Here is a 13,672-nt window from a genome sequence, read left to right on the forward strand (position 1 = left end):
CATTCTATATTTATTTTCTCTTTGCCTAAATGTCAGAAATCTAATAAAAATCGTAAGGTCACAGAAGTTCAAGCATGCAATCAAAATCTAGAAAATAAACATTATTTAAAGGCCCTAACTCATATTCTTGAGGTCATAGGTGCTGGGTCTGACAGTAGTTATTAAAGTGGTTGTTTCCTTAAAGCCTACTCTCTGAGGCAAATAAAGGTCATTTGTCCATTGAGTTCATGTAATATCCAAAGCGCCAGTCCATTAAAGTCTTCAAATCATTGAGCAGGACAATCTTTAAAGAGCGACCGTGTGTCAATCCCTGAGATCTGACCATCATAACGTCTTTCACAACAAAAAGGCACAGCAATAAATAAAAAGACTAGTCCTCCACCTTTCTTTCAGTCCTTCAGCTTCCTCTTCTTCACTTTCTTCTTCCGTCTCTTCTTGGCCAGGTTGTTGGTAAGGAGGTTAGTCTCTCTATCATCTTCATCCTCTTTGTACCAGGGTCCCCACACCCCTCCGTTGAAGTTAGGATTGGAGCGGGAGTCTTTAGCCGGGTAGCGCACCGGGATGGCCGTCCTATTGTACTGTGCTAGCCGCATTAGCATCTTCTTCACAATGTGTGGGGTAGCGTAGAGACAGGTCCACTCTCTCGTAGGGATCAGCTATGATGTTGAACAGCCAGACGGACTTCCCCCTGGTCCCAGCGGACATATTCATTATGCCAGCGGTTGGTCAGAAGCAGATTGGAGAAGGTCTGCGGAGGGACCCAGTCGCTGTAGCCAGGCACCCCGGTGAGAAGCTTCCAGTGGCCCACCCGAGGGCGGCTCGGATGGCCGTATTCCAGAGGCCATAGCCAGCCTTCCATGAGCCGTTCTTTGCCTTGGTGTAGATGGGGTCGATGTTGTGCAGAATGTCGTGGCGGGGGACTGGCGGCCCTCGCTGATGGCCTCCCACACGTCGTAGCCATCCAGGTTGAGATCTTCGTCCAGGGTCCCCTCCCCCAGGGACACCAGGGTGGGGAACCAGTCTGTGATGTGGATCAATGCCCGGCATCGGGTCCCCTTGTTCAGTAGCAGGGGGACTGTAGAACGAAGCCTACGGCCCGGATTCCCCCTCCCAGTAGGTGGCCTTGCTCCCCCTGAGAGGCCAGTTGTTGCCCCGGCCATGGGCTGACCCCCATTGTCTGACGAGTACACTATCACTGTATTGTCGTAGAAACCGTAACGCTTCAGTGCCAGCGTGAGGTTGTGGACGGCCTCGTCCAGGCAGGACACCATGGCGGCGTACTTGCGCCGATGTAAGTTAGGGATGGACTTGTAGCGCTCCAGGTAGCGGCGGGCACCTGTAGCGGGGTGGACCGCCTGAAAGGCCAAGTAGAGGAATAAGGGTTTCTGGGGGTTGTGGTGTGCCAGGATGTCCACAGCTTTTTGGGTGAACATCAAGGTTGAGTATCGGCCCGATCCTGTTCCCAGGCTGCCTCCTCCCCTTCGTACAGGTCATAGCCACACATGCCGGGGCCGTCACATTTATAGTGGCTGTAGTAGTCACCACTACCCAATAGGGACCCAAAGAATGTGTCGAAGCCGCGCTGAGTGGGCATGCAGCCACGCTTGTAGAAGCCCAGGTGCCACTTGCCCACCATATGGGTGGCGTAGCCTGCCTGCCGGAGCTTTGGGGTAGTGTGACATTCTCCAGGGGCAGGCAGTTGGCCTGGGTGGGCCTGATGACCGAGTGCTGGAGGCCCGTGTGGATCTGGTACCTGCATGTGACACAGAGAAAAGAAAGGCTGTTAGTCAATCAACCAGTCAACCAATCAACCAAGCAAATCTTATCTATGACCTTTGCTACAAAGTACACCTCTAAAGAGAAGGCCAAGGTGACCGTGTCTAGGAAACATAGCTAGTTTGGATAAACATTGTGAAGAACCAGAGCGCAGAGCAAGAGACCATCCTCATCTGGCCAGTCAGAGTATCCAAAACCAGTCAAACATCAAATAGAGTGTTTGCTAACATTTACAGTTAAATATAATATAGTTGGATGCAGTATTGTGGTATGACAGGTCCATACATGTGCCTGCCATGATTCTACCATGGTGTTTGGATTTCTCCTTCCTCACTATCTGACATACACCCGTTAGCTTGGCTTCCTAAACCTCGAATCCTTGGAATTCTATGCTTGAATTGTAGAATTCTATGGTATATGATGTGCACAGAAATAGTTCCAGATAGGTATAGGCTATACTAGAAAGATACTTTTTATACAATTTGAATATGATACGGTATGATTTCCAAATAAACCAAACAGTCTACCAAGGATCTGGTAATACATTGACAATTCATCCAGTTTAAGTTTCTAAAACGCCAGATTAGGTAGTTTATTTCACTCTACAATGAATCCTTTCACAGACATTGTAAATGCAATGAGACGGGACAGAATCAGCTTTGTATTACACACAGTACACATTATTCAACCTAATTCTATTTGCAACGGACTTAATCCAAAGTCAACAGGTATAGACTGACAGCTGAGCGAGTTTGACAGGAGATGTCCAAGAGCAATATGGAAGAGGATGAAGTCATTGTCGTGGTGAAATGACTTAACAGCTACAATTACCCTGGACTGACTTCATCATTGTCTGACTCTCCTGCTATCAGACAGAGAAAACCAGACTTACTCAATCCCTTTTTTCTCTCCCTTCCTCCTTGCCTTCCCTCCTCCCATTCTCACTGTCCCTCTTTCTCTGCTGTGGCCAGGGGCAAAGGGCACAATCCCTCACCAGGGAAATGGTAAATGACATAAGCGGTCGGTGTTTTGGAAAGGAGGCTTCATTTGACGGTGGTCTGGCGAACCAGGGCTTTCTTCGCTGCATCTTAAATGATTTCAAACGTATCCACAGCACCAAAACTCTCACTTTATTCACACTTGGACACAGTTCTATTCAAGTCTTTGCATGTCATTTTAGCAACTGTATCTTGGAAGTGCAAATAATGTAGTCTACTTACTGCAGTAACCATCCTGCCCTTGACTTGAACTTTAGTAGCAGATAGCATTACTCTACGTGTGTTAAGGAAACTGGCCATTAAATCCCTGGAAAACATTTAGTTTAGTTGATGAAACATTGGAGTGTTCTTAGTGGTTTTAGATTTTAATTGGTTGTTCCCCTAGGTAATTCACTTAACATTTTCACACAGCATTAAACTGTCAGACAGATGTTGACCAGGGTTTGCAACATGACATTAGGTGTGTGTGTGGTTTGGTGAGCTGTATGTGTGCGTTTAGTGTGCGTATGCCTGTGTGTGTGTTTGCATGCTAAATGACAGAACAGGGATTAGCTAATGGACATCAGAAAAAAGTGGGGGTGATGGTAGTGGTGTCGTCTCTGTATTTGTATTTGTTAAGGATCCCCATTAGTTCCTACCAAGGCAGCAGCTACTCTTCCTGGGGTTTATTATGGATCCTCATAGTTCCTGCCAAGGCAGCAGCTACTCTTCCTGGGGTTTATTATGGACCCTCATTAGTTCCTGCCAAAGGCAGCAGCTACTCTTCTTGGGGTTTATTATGGATCCTCATTAGTTCCTGCCAAGGCAGCAGCTACTCTTCTTGGGGTTTATTATGGATCCTCATTAGTTCCTGCCAAGGCATCAGCTACTCTTCCTGGGGTTTATTATGGACCCTCATTAGTTCCTGCCAAGGCAGCAGCTACTCTTCTTGGGGTTTATTATGGATCCTCATTAGTTCCTGCCAAGGCAGCAGCTACTCTTCCTGGGGTTTATTATGGATCCCCATTAGTTCCTGCCAAGGCATCAGCTACTCTTCCTGGGGTTTATTATGGACCCTCATTAGTTCCTGCCAAGGCAGCAGCTACTCTATTTATGGATCCTCATTGGTTCAAGGCAGCAGCTACTCTTCCTGGGGTTTAGGATCCCCATTAGCTGTTGCCAAGGCATCAGCTTTACTCTTCCTGGGTTTTATTATGGACCCTCATTAGCCTGCCAAGGCAGCAGCTACTCTTCCTGGGGTTTATTATGGATCCCCATTAGTTCCTGCCAAGGCAGCAGCTACTCTTCTTGGGGTTTATTATGGATCCCCATTAGTTCCTGCCAAGGCAGCAGCTACTCTTCCTGGGGTTTATTATGGATCCCCATTAGTTCCTTGCCAAGGCATCAGCTACTCTTCCTGGGGTTTATTATGGACCTCATTAGGTCCTGCAAGGCAGCAGCTACTCCTGCCAAGCAGTAGCTCTTGGGGGTTTATTATGGATCCCCACTAGTTCCTGGGCATACTCTTCTTGGGGTTTATTATGGATCCCCATTAGTTCCTGCCAAGGCAGCAGCTACTCTTCTTGGGGTTTATTATGGATCCCCATTAGTTCCTGCCAAGGCAGCAGCTACTCTTCTTGGGGTTTATTATGGATCCCCATTAGCTGTTGCCAAGGCAGCAGCTACTCTTCTTGGGTTTATTATGGATCCCCATTAGCTGTTGCTAAGGCAGCAGCTACTCTTCTTGGGGTTTATTATGGATCCCCATTATTCCTGCCAAGGCAGCAGCTACTGTTCTTGGGGTTTATTATGGATCCCCATTAGTTCCTGCCAAGGCAGCAGCTACTCTTCTTGGGGGTTTATTATGGATCCCCATTAGTTCCCGCCAAGGCAGCAGCTACTCTTCTTGGGGTTTATTATGGATCCCCATTGGTTCCTGCCAAGGCAGCAGCTACTCTTCTTGGGGTTTATTATGGATCCCCATTAGCTGTGCCAAGGCAGCAGCTACCCTTCTTGCGGTTTATATGGATCCACATTAGCTGTTGCCAAGGCAGCTACTCTTCTCTGGGTTTATTATGGATCCCCATTAGCTGTTGCCAAAGGCAGCTTACTCTTCTTGGGGTTTATTATGGATCCCCATTAGCTGCTGCCAAACGCAGCAGCTACCCTTCTTAACGGCTTGGCTATGGATCCCCATTAGCTGTTGCCAAGGCAGCAGCTACTCTTCCTGGGGTTTATTATGATCCCCATTAGTTCCGCCAAGGCAGCAGCTACTCTTCTTGGGGTTTATTATGGATCCCCATTAGTTCCTGCCAAGGCAGCAGCTACTCTTCTTGGGGTTTATTATGGATCCCCGTGGCTGTTGCCAAGGCAGCAGTTACCTTCTTGCGGTTTTTGGATCCCCATTAGCTGTTGCCGTGCTACAGCAGCCACTCTTCCCTGGGGTTTTGCTTATGGTTCCCCATTAGTTCCTGCACCAAGGTGCAGCTACTCTTCCTGGGGTTTATTATGGATCCCCAGTAGCTGTTACTCCAAGGCATGGCAGCCTTCACTGGGTTTATTAGGATCCCCATTAGCTGTTGCCAAGGCAGCAGCCACCCTTCTTGCGGTTTATTAGGATCCCCATTGGCTGTTGCCAAGGCAGCAGCTACTCTTCCTGGGGTTTATTATGGATCCCCATTAGTTCCGGCCAAGGCCTTGGCTACTCTTCTTGGGGTTTATTATGGATCCCCATTAGTTCCTATAAGGCAGCAGCTACTCTTCTTGGGGTTTATTATGGATCCCCATTAGCTGTTGCCAAGGCAGCAGCTACCCTTCTTGCGGTTTTATGGATCCCATTAGCTGTTGCCAAAGCCAGCAGCTCCTCTTCCTGGGGTTTTATTAGGTTTCCCATTAGTTCCTGCCAAGCCAGCCACTCTTCCTGGGGTTTATTATGGATCCCATTAGTTCCTGCCAAGGCAGCAGCTACTCTTCCTGGGGTTTATTATGGATCCCCACAGCTGTACTAAGGCAGCAGCCACTCTTCCAGGATTTGGCAAAATGAAGAGCAGTTATACCATTTTTAAAACATTACAATACATTCATAACATATTTCACAACACACTAAGTGTGTGCCTCAAGCCAATACTCCACTAACACATATCTACATACAAAATCTATGTGTACGTGTGTATGTTATTATGTGTGTTTGTGTTGCACTCAGTCCCGGCTGTTCCCACAGGTGTAAACTCCATACAGTACAGTATAATATGCCTCAGGGAGTCAGTCAGTTTGGGAGGACTGTCTGTACTCAGTGAACAACTTCAAGACACATGGGCACCTCCTCCTCCACCTCTCCTTCTCCTCCACCTCTCCTCCACCTCCTCTCCTCTCACCACCTCTCTTCCACCTCCTCCTTCATCATCACCTCCTCTACTCATCCTCTCTCTCCCCCTCCCCTGTCCTCTGCCTCTCCTCCCCCTCTTCCCTCTCCTCCTCCCCTCCACCTCAGCCTTCTCTTCCCCCTCTCCCTCCTCCTATCCTCTGCCTCCTCTTCCACCTCTCCCTTCTCCTCACCTCTCCTCCTCTACCTCCTCCTCCTCCTCCTCACTCCTCCTCCCCTTCTCCTCCATCATCACCTCCACCTCATTATCCTCCACCACTCCTCCTCCTCCTTCTCCTCCCCTCTCCCACACCTCTTCTTCTCCTCCCTTCTCCTCCCTCCACCTTTCCTCCTCCTTCTCCTCCTCTCCCACACCTCTTTTTCTCCTCCTCTCCCTCCTCCCCCTCCTCCACCTCTCCTTCTCCCTCTACCTCTCCTTCTCCACCTCTCCTCCTCCTCCCCTCTCCTTCTCCACCTCTCCTTCTCCACCTCCCCTTTCTCCTCCACCTCTCCTTCTCTCTCCTCCTCCTCCTCCTCCACCTCTCCTTCTCCTCAACCTCTCCTCCATCTCTCCTCCCACCCTCCTTCTCCACCTCTCCCCCCTCCCTCTCCATCTCCAATCCCACCTCTCCTCCCTCTCCTTCTCCTCCTCCTCTACTCCACCTCTCCTCCACCACCTCCCTCGTCCACCTCTCCTTCTCCTCTCCTCAACTCCTTCTCCACCTCTCCTCCTCCACCTTTCCTCCCTCCTCTCCTCTCCTCTCCTCCACCACCTCCTCGTCCACCTCCCTTCTCCTCCCTCCACCTCCTTCCCACCCTCATCCTCCACCTTTCCTCCCTCCTTCCTCTCCTTCTCCTCTCCTCCACCTCCTTCCAAACCTCTCCTCCCTCCACCTTTCCTTCTCCCCCTCCCTCCTCCTCTCCTCCACCCACCTCCTCCACCCTCTCCTTCTCCCTCTCCTCCACCCCTCCTTCCACCCCTCCTCCCTCCACCTTTCCTTCCCCTCCTCTCCCTCTCCTCTCCTCTCCTCCACCCCTCCTTCTTCTCTCCCACCTCTCCTTCTCCTCCTCCTCTCCTCCACCAACTTCTTCCTCCACCAACTTCTCCTCCTCCACCTCTCCTTCTCCTCCTCCTCTCCTCCCCTACCTCCTCCTCCACCCCTCCTTCTCTCCTAAACCGCTGTGTGGCAGTCTCTCAACGAACACTGCACGGCCGCTATGGTAGCAAATAATCGACCCGTTAACAACACACTTGGTAGCAGTGTTGCTGTTTGTTCCCATGTCCTTAAGAGTGTAGTTTAATTCAGTACATTCCAACAAGCAGAGATAGGGACATTATACCCAACATAGTATACCCAACATAGTATACCCAACATAGTATACCCAACACCTTCTTTAACCTCCTCCTCTATTTTAACCTCCAACACAATGCTTAAACTCTGGTCCTAGCACTTTTGGTCTGGGTTTTGTCCGAAATATTTTCCACGATTTTCATTGCCATTATTATAGCTCCAATAGCTGCGGTAGTGTGAAAAGAGCTGGGTTTTGATAAATAAACAAGTTGTAGGTGTGATGAGGGCTTGGCCACTCACAGGTCAATTAAAGCGTTCCATTGTTTAATAAGGCATGCATTTGTCTCAAGTTTTGTCGGTTATTGACGGTCTTTGAGATGCTATCATCTCCAATCTCTGGGGCAACAGAATATTCTAGTCCTATCCATTGTGGATCGATACAGTTTATTAAATAGCAGAGGGCTAACGACTGATAGCAACATAAAACAGAAACATCCCAGTGTTGGCTCAATATGTTTGGATTGTTGACAGTCAACATTGTTGTAATTAGCTTCAAACGAGTATAGGCCTTAGGCATCGCACTCTCCTCAAATAAAACATACTCCCGTAACTTGCTCCCATGTGTGGGGAAATTGTGTGAGACGTGTGTGAGACATGTTCTCAACAAGCCAGATACAGCCTCGGCCTGCTGTTGATATGGTGTTATAGGACTGAAACTTTTGTTTGGAGGAGTGTGTGTTTGGTAACTGGACAGAGGCGGTGTTTGGAAATGGGGATCAATATATACAAGCGGAATGGAGTATTCACTGTAGGTGGGCCTATGAATTAGGAATAATTCATTCCAAAGCATGTCGGCAAAAGGCTCACAAGCATAAACCTTTTATGTATCGGCTCCTTGGCTAACGGATGGCCAGGATCAGAGAGACCAGGCACGTTGTTGTTGAACCAGCTTCCATTATAGCAGGGAAAGGGGCTTGCTTTATAATCAAAAGAAATACAATACAAATTGTTCAAGGAAAATAACTTAAAATGTTTCTAAAGAATGTCAGTGGGTTATCTCATTCCATGATGGGCATATAACCTCCATGGAGGGGGTTGTACTGTACGTCCACAATAACAACAGGAGCTGTCTGAAATAATGTAATAGCCCACATATATAAAAAAGGGATGTCCTCTCACAGTCTTGTCAAACTTGACCTTTTAATAAAGCTTTGGGTGATTGTGGTCTCACGAGAAACCCTTTATCGATAGTCTGGACTACTTGGCGACAGCATTGGGTATGACAAAAAAAACTTTACTGAGAGGAGGAGAGGCTATGCTTGGCTTTTAAAGAGTAACTTTCATGAACATATTTTTTTCTTCATGTAAAACCAGATGTTTTAGGCTTATTTATAGTGAAACACGTCAATTCTGGGCTTCATTTTGACAGATGGTTCTAAAAGTGATATATTTCGGTCTTTTAGTAGTAAATCTAGCTATTTTGGACCCGAGCGGTTGAACTTGACCATTGAAATCGTGACGTAGACAATAGTGTGCCACTGTAGCCCGCAATTCTGGGCATTCCCCCATTCCCCCTCGAGCATCCCATTGGTTCCTTCATGAACCCCCCCCACTGCTAGACGGCGTCCTTCGCTCCCGCCTGCCCTCACAGTCGTTAACAAAACTGTGGGAAAACAGTACCTGACAGGCGGGGCGACTGTACTGGAGCACCCCCACCTTCCAGACTGGAACGTCCCAAATTGCAGGCTGCAATTGCACCCTTCTCGATGTAGAGGCACATCATCTTAAGGAAGTGGTTCGGTATGAAATACATTCCTTTCTAAATGGACTGGGTGGTACAATATACTTGCATGATGCTTCCTTGACGAGACTACTGACGTTACAAAAAAATTCAAAAGGCACATTTCCGCATATGACCAAATTAAACATGTTTGCTTACCGTCTCATGCATATTTCTGTGCTTTTTACGAAGAAGAAAAAAAACATGTAGGATATGAGAAGTATTTGTTTAAATTCGTAGCTGCATCCATCATAACAAGAAATACACACCAATCATCATTTTTCCCCAAATGTTATTACTGGTGGTGCAGTCTGCTCATAGTTGTAATATACAGTATACAGTGGGGCAAAAAAGTATTTAGTCAGCCACCAATTGTGCAAGTTCTCCCACTTAAAAGATGAGAGAGGCCTGTAATTTTCATTATAGGTACACTTCAAATATGACAGACAAAATGAGAAAAGAAATCAGAAAATCACATTGTAGGATTTTTAATGAATTTATTTGCAAATTATGGTGGAAAATAAGTATTTGGTCAATAACAAAAGTTTATCTCAATACTTTGTTATATACCCTTTGTTGGCAATGACAGAGTTCAAATGTTTTCTGTAAGTCTTCACAAGGTTTCACACACTCCTGCTGGTATTTTGGCCCATTCCTCCATGCAGATCTCCTCTAGAGCAGTGATGTTTTGGGGCTGTTGCTGGGCAACACGGACTTTCAACTCCCTCCAAAGATTTTCTATGGGGTTGAGATCTGGAGACTGGCTAGGCCACTCCAGGACCTTGAAATGCTTCTTACGAAGCCACTCCTTTGTTGCCCGGGCAGTGTGTTTGGGATCATTGTCATGCTGAAAGACCCAGCCACGTTTCATCTTCAATGCCCTTGCCCTAAGGAGGTTTTCAAAATCTCACGATACATGGCCCTATTCATTCTTTCCTTTACACGGATCAGTCGTCCTGGTCCCTTTGCAGAAAAACAGCCACAAAGCATGATGTTTCCACCTCCATGCTTCACAGTAGGTATGGTGTTCTTTGGATGCAACTCAGCATTCTTTGTCCTCCAAACACAACGAGTTGTGTTTTTACCAAATAGTTATATTTTGGTTTCATTTGACCATATGACATTCTCCCAATCTTCTTCTGGATCATCCAAATGCTCTCTAGCAAACTTCAGACGGGCCTGGACATGTACTGGCTTAAGCAAGGGACACGTCTGGCACTGCAGGATTTGAGTCCCTGGCAGTGTAGTGTGTTACTGATGGTAGGCTTTGTTACTTTGGTCCCAGCTCTCTGCAGGTCATTCACTAGGTCCCCCCGTGTGGTTCTGGGATTTTTGCTCACCGTATTTGTGATCATTTTGACCCACGGGTGAGATCTTGCGTGGAGCCCCAGATCGAGGAGATTATCAGTGGTCTTGTATGTCTTCCATTTCCCTAATAATTGCTCCCACAGTTGATTTCTTCAAACCAAGCTGCTTACCTATTGCAGATTCAGTCTTCCCAGCCTGGTGCAGGTCTACAATTTTGTTTCTGGTGTCCTTTGACAGCTATTTGGTCTTGGCCATAGTGGAGTTTGGAGTGTGACTGTTTGAGGTTGTGGACAGGTGACTTTTATACTGATAACAAGTTCCACCACGTGCCATTAATACAGGTAACAGTGGAGGACAGAGGAGCCTCTTAAAGAAGAAGTTACAGGTCTGTGAGCCAGAAATCTTGCTTGTTTGTAGGTGACCAAATATTTATTTTCCACCATATTTTGCAAATAAATTCATAAAAAATCCTAGTGTGATTTTTCTGGATTTTTCTCTCTCATTTTGTCTGTCATAGTTGAAGTGTACCTATGATGAAAATTACAGGCCTCTCATATTTTAAAGTGGGAGAACTTGCACAATTGGTGGCTGGCTAAATACTTTTTGCCCCACTGTATATATATATATATATATATATATATATATATATATATATATATATATATATATATATATATATTTCCCCATGCAAATCTTTTATTTACAATATTCATCCCGTTGCCACACTCTTCTAATTGTGAAACGTGAAAGCATACCTGTGAAGGGGTCGCCCTGGCATTAGGTTTTATACAGTACCCAAGACCAATCTGTGAGTTAATTGGACTATTGGAAAAAGAGCTACTGCATAAATACTGCAATGCAGATTGGATTGAGCCCCATCTCTTAATTTTCTAGGTGATGATTGCACCTTTCTTCCCAACACAATGCCGCAATAAATGTGAGTCTACATTTCAAATATTTTTTGCGCCCCATGGGGGTGGAATTTACACCGCAAGTGGCAATAGATGTCAGGAACTCGGTTGCCTTACACTGTGAGATAACTGTAGATAACTGTGATGCAGAGCCTTATCACTGTGAGATAACTGTACAGAGCCTTATCACTGTGAGATAACTGTACAGAGCCTTATCACTGTGAGATAACTGAACAGAGCCTTATCACTGTGAGATAACTGTACAGACCTTATCACTGTGAGATAACTGTACAGAGCCTTATCACTGTGAGATAACTGAACAGAGCCTTATCACTGTGAGATAACTGTACAGAGCCTTATCACTGTGAGATAACTGTACAGAGCCTTATCACTATTGAGATAACTGAACAAGTTATCACTGAGATAACTGTACAGAGCCTTATCACTGTGAGATAACTGTACAGAGCCTTATCACTGTGAGATAACTGAACAGAGCCTTATCACTGTGAGATAACTGAACAGAGCCTTATCACTGTGAGATAACTAGACAGAGCCTTATCACTGTGAGATAACTGAACAGAGCCTTATCACTGTGCGATAACTGAACAGAGCCTTATCACTGTGAGATAACTGAACAGAGCCTTATCACTGTGAGATAACTGAACAGAGCCTTATCACTGTGAGATAACTGAACAGAGCCTTATCACTGTGAGATAACTGAACAGAGCCTTATCACTGTGAGATAACTGAACAGAGCCTTATCACTGTGAGATAACTGAACAGAGCCTTATCACTGTGAGAACTGTAAGACCATATTTGCAGCAAGTGATGCACATCATTTTATTATCAGAGCGTACCTCTGGACTTCTGGTAAGTATACTTTAGTGAGAAAGTGTTGTTGAGATCAGGTACAACTATGTTTACCCACCCCCAAAATGAACAACTTCCTTCACCCACATGAAAGGCATACATTTTTTTTTTAAGTGGTTGGGGAAAAGGCTGAAACTGGGGTTGGGAACAAATTGGGAACAAAAAAGCACATATGTCTTGTTCCATGTGCATATGGTTTCTGTGCGTCACGGCTGGATAGGCAGCGCTTCTTCTGTCAGAATCCATGTAGAGTCGCCAACCCGTTTACCACTAAAACCAGCTTTGGGGTTGGTCTTAAATATCCCCACCAGAGCATACTGAAATTGCCACTTCGGCACGTTTTTAAGGACACACCTCAGATATTGCCTCCCCCACCTCCAGCACAAGCCAGCTCATATAAAACGGGTAAATTACAATCTTAGCTCTCGGGTTAGAGGAAAATAGAAGAGCGACACTTTACCGGTCAAAATCACTAACGACTGTGCTTTTGACAATTACGCTTGCTTCACGCCAACGCCACAGCCAATGGAGCGCCCTAGTGTCTTTTTAAAAGGAAAGGAGCTGTATGTTGCAGAAGACACTGTGGAAGGAGCTGTATGTTGAAGAAGACACTGTGGAAGGAGCTGTATGTTGAAGAGACACTGTGGAAGGAGCTGTATGTTGAAGAAGACACTGTGGGAAGGAGCTGTATGTTGAAGAAGACACTGTGGAAGGAGCTGTATGTTGAAGAAGACACTGTGGAAGGAGCTGTATGTTGCAGAGAAGACACTGTGGAAGGAGCTGTATGTTGCAGAAGACACTGTGGAAGGAGCTGTATGTTGAAGAAGACACTGTGGAAGGAGCTGTATGTTGCAGGAGACACTGTGGAAGGAGCTGTATGTTGAAGAAGACACTGTGGAAGGAGCTGTATGTTGCAGAAGACCTGTGGAAGCATCGGTGTTAAGTACATCTGAATGGGTCCTGAGATTCTCAACACTGGCAAATAACAAATGGAGACCTTAAAAATGATATATACATTTTTAAATATAACATTTAAGATATTGATATATCAAATTAATCTTTAAAGTCGAGACCGTGAGGACAGAAATGGAAACGATCATTTAATGTTCACCATCCATAAGGGCACAGAGAGAATCATACTGGCACCAGAGCAGAATGCAGTCAAGAGTGTTGGTTTCATGGGCCTGGGATGATCTGGGAACCAGAGTGTTTGTTGGGTTCATGTAGGATGATCTGGGAACCATAGTGTTTGTTGGTTTCATGTGGGGATGATCAGGGAACAAGAGTGTTTGTTGGTTTCATGTGGACCTGGGATGATCTGGGAACCAGAGTGTTTGTTGGTTTCATGTGGGCCTCGGATGATCTGGGAACCATAGTGTTTGTTGGTTTCATGTGGG

General features: G+C 46.2%; 1 pseudogene; it reads right to left on the reverse strand.

Moving 5' to 3' along the window:
• Nucleotides 1-223: 223 nt before the first annotated feature.
• LOC135534657 (arylsulfatase J-like) lies at nt 224-9,186 on the reverse strand (annotated as a pseudogene).
• Between the last annotated feature and the right edge of the window lie 4,486 nt (nt 9,187-13,672).

This window comes from Oncorhynchus masou, unplaced genomic scaffold (genome assembly GCF_036934945.1).
Source record: "Oncorhynchus masou masou isolate Uvic2021 unplaced genomic scaffold, UVic_Omas_1.1 unplaced_scaffold_3754, whole genome shotgun sequence".
Taxonomy (NCBI): domain Eukaryota; kingdom Metazoa; phylum Chordata; class Actinopteri; order Salmoniformes; family Salmonidae; genus Oncorhynchus; species Oncorhynchus masou.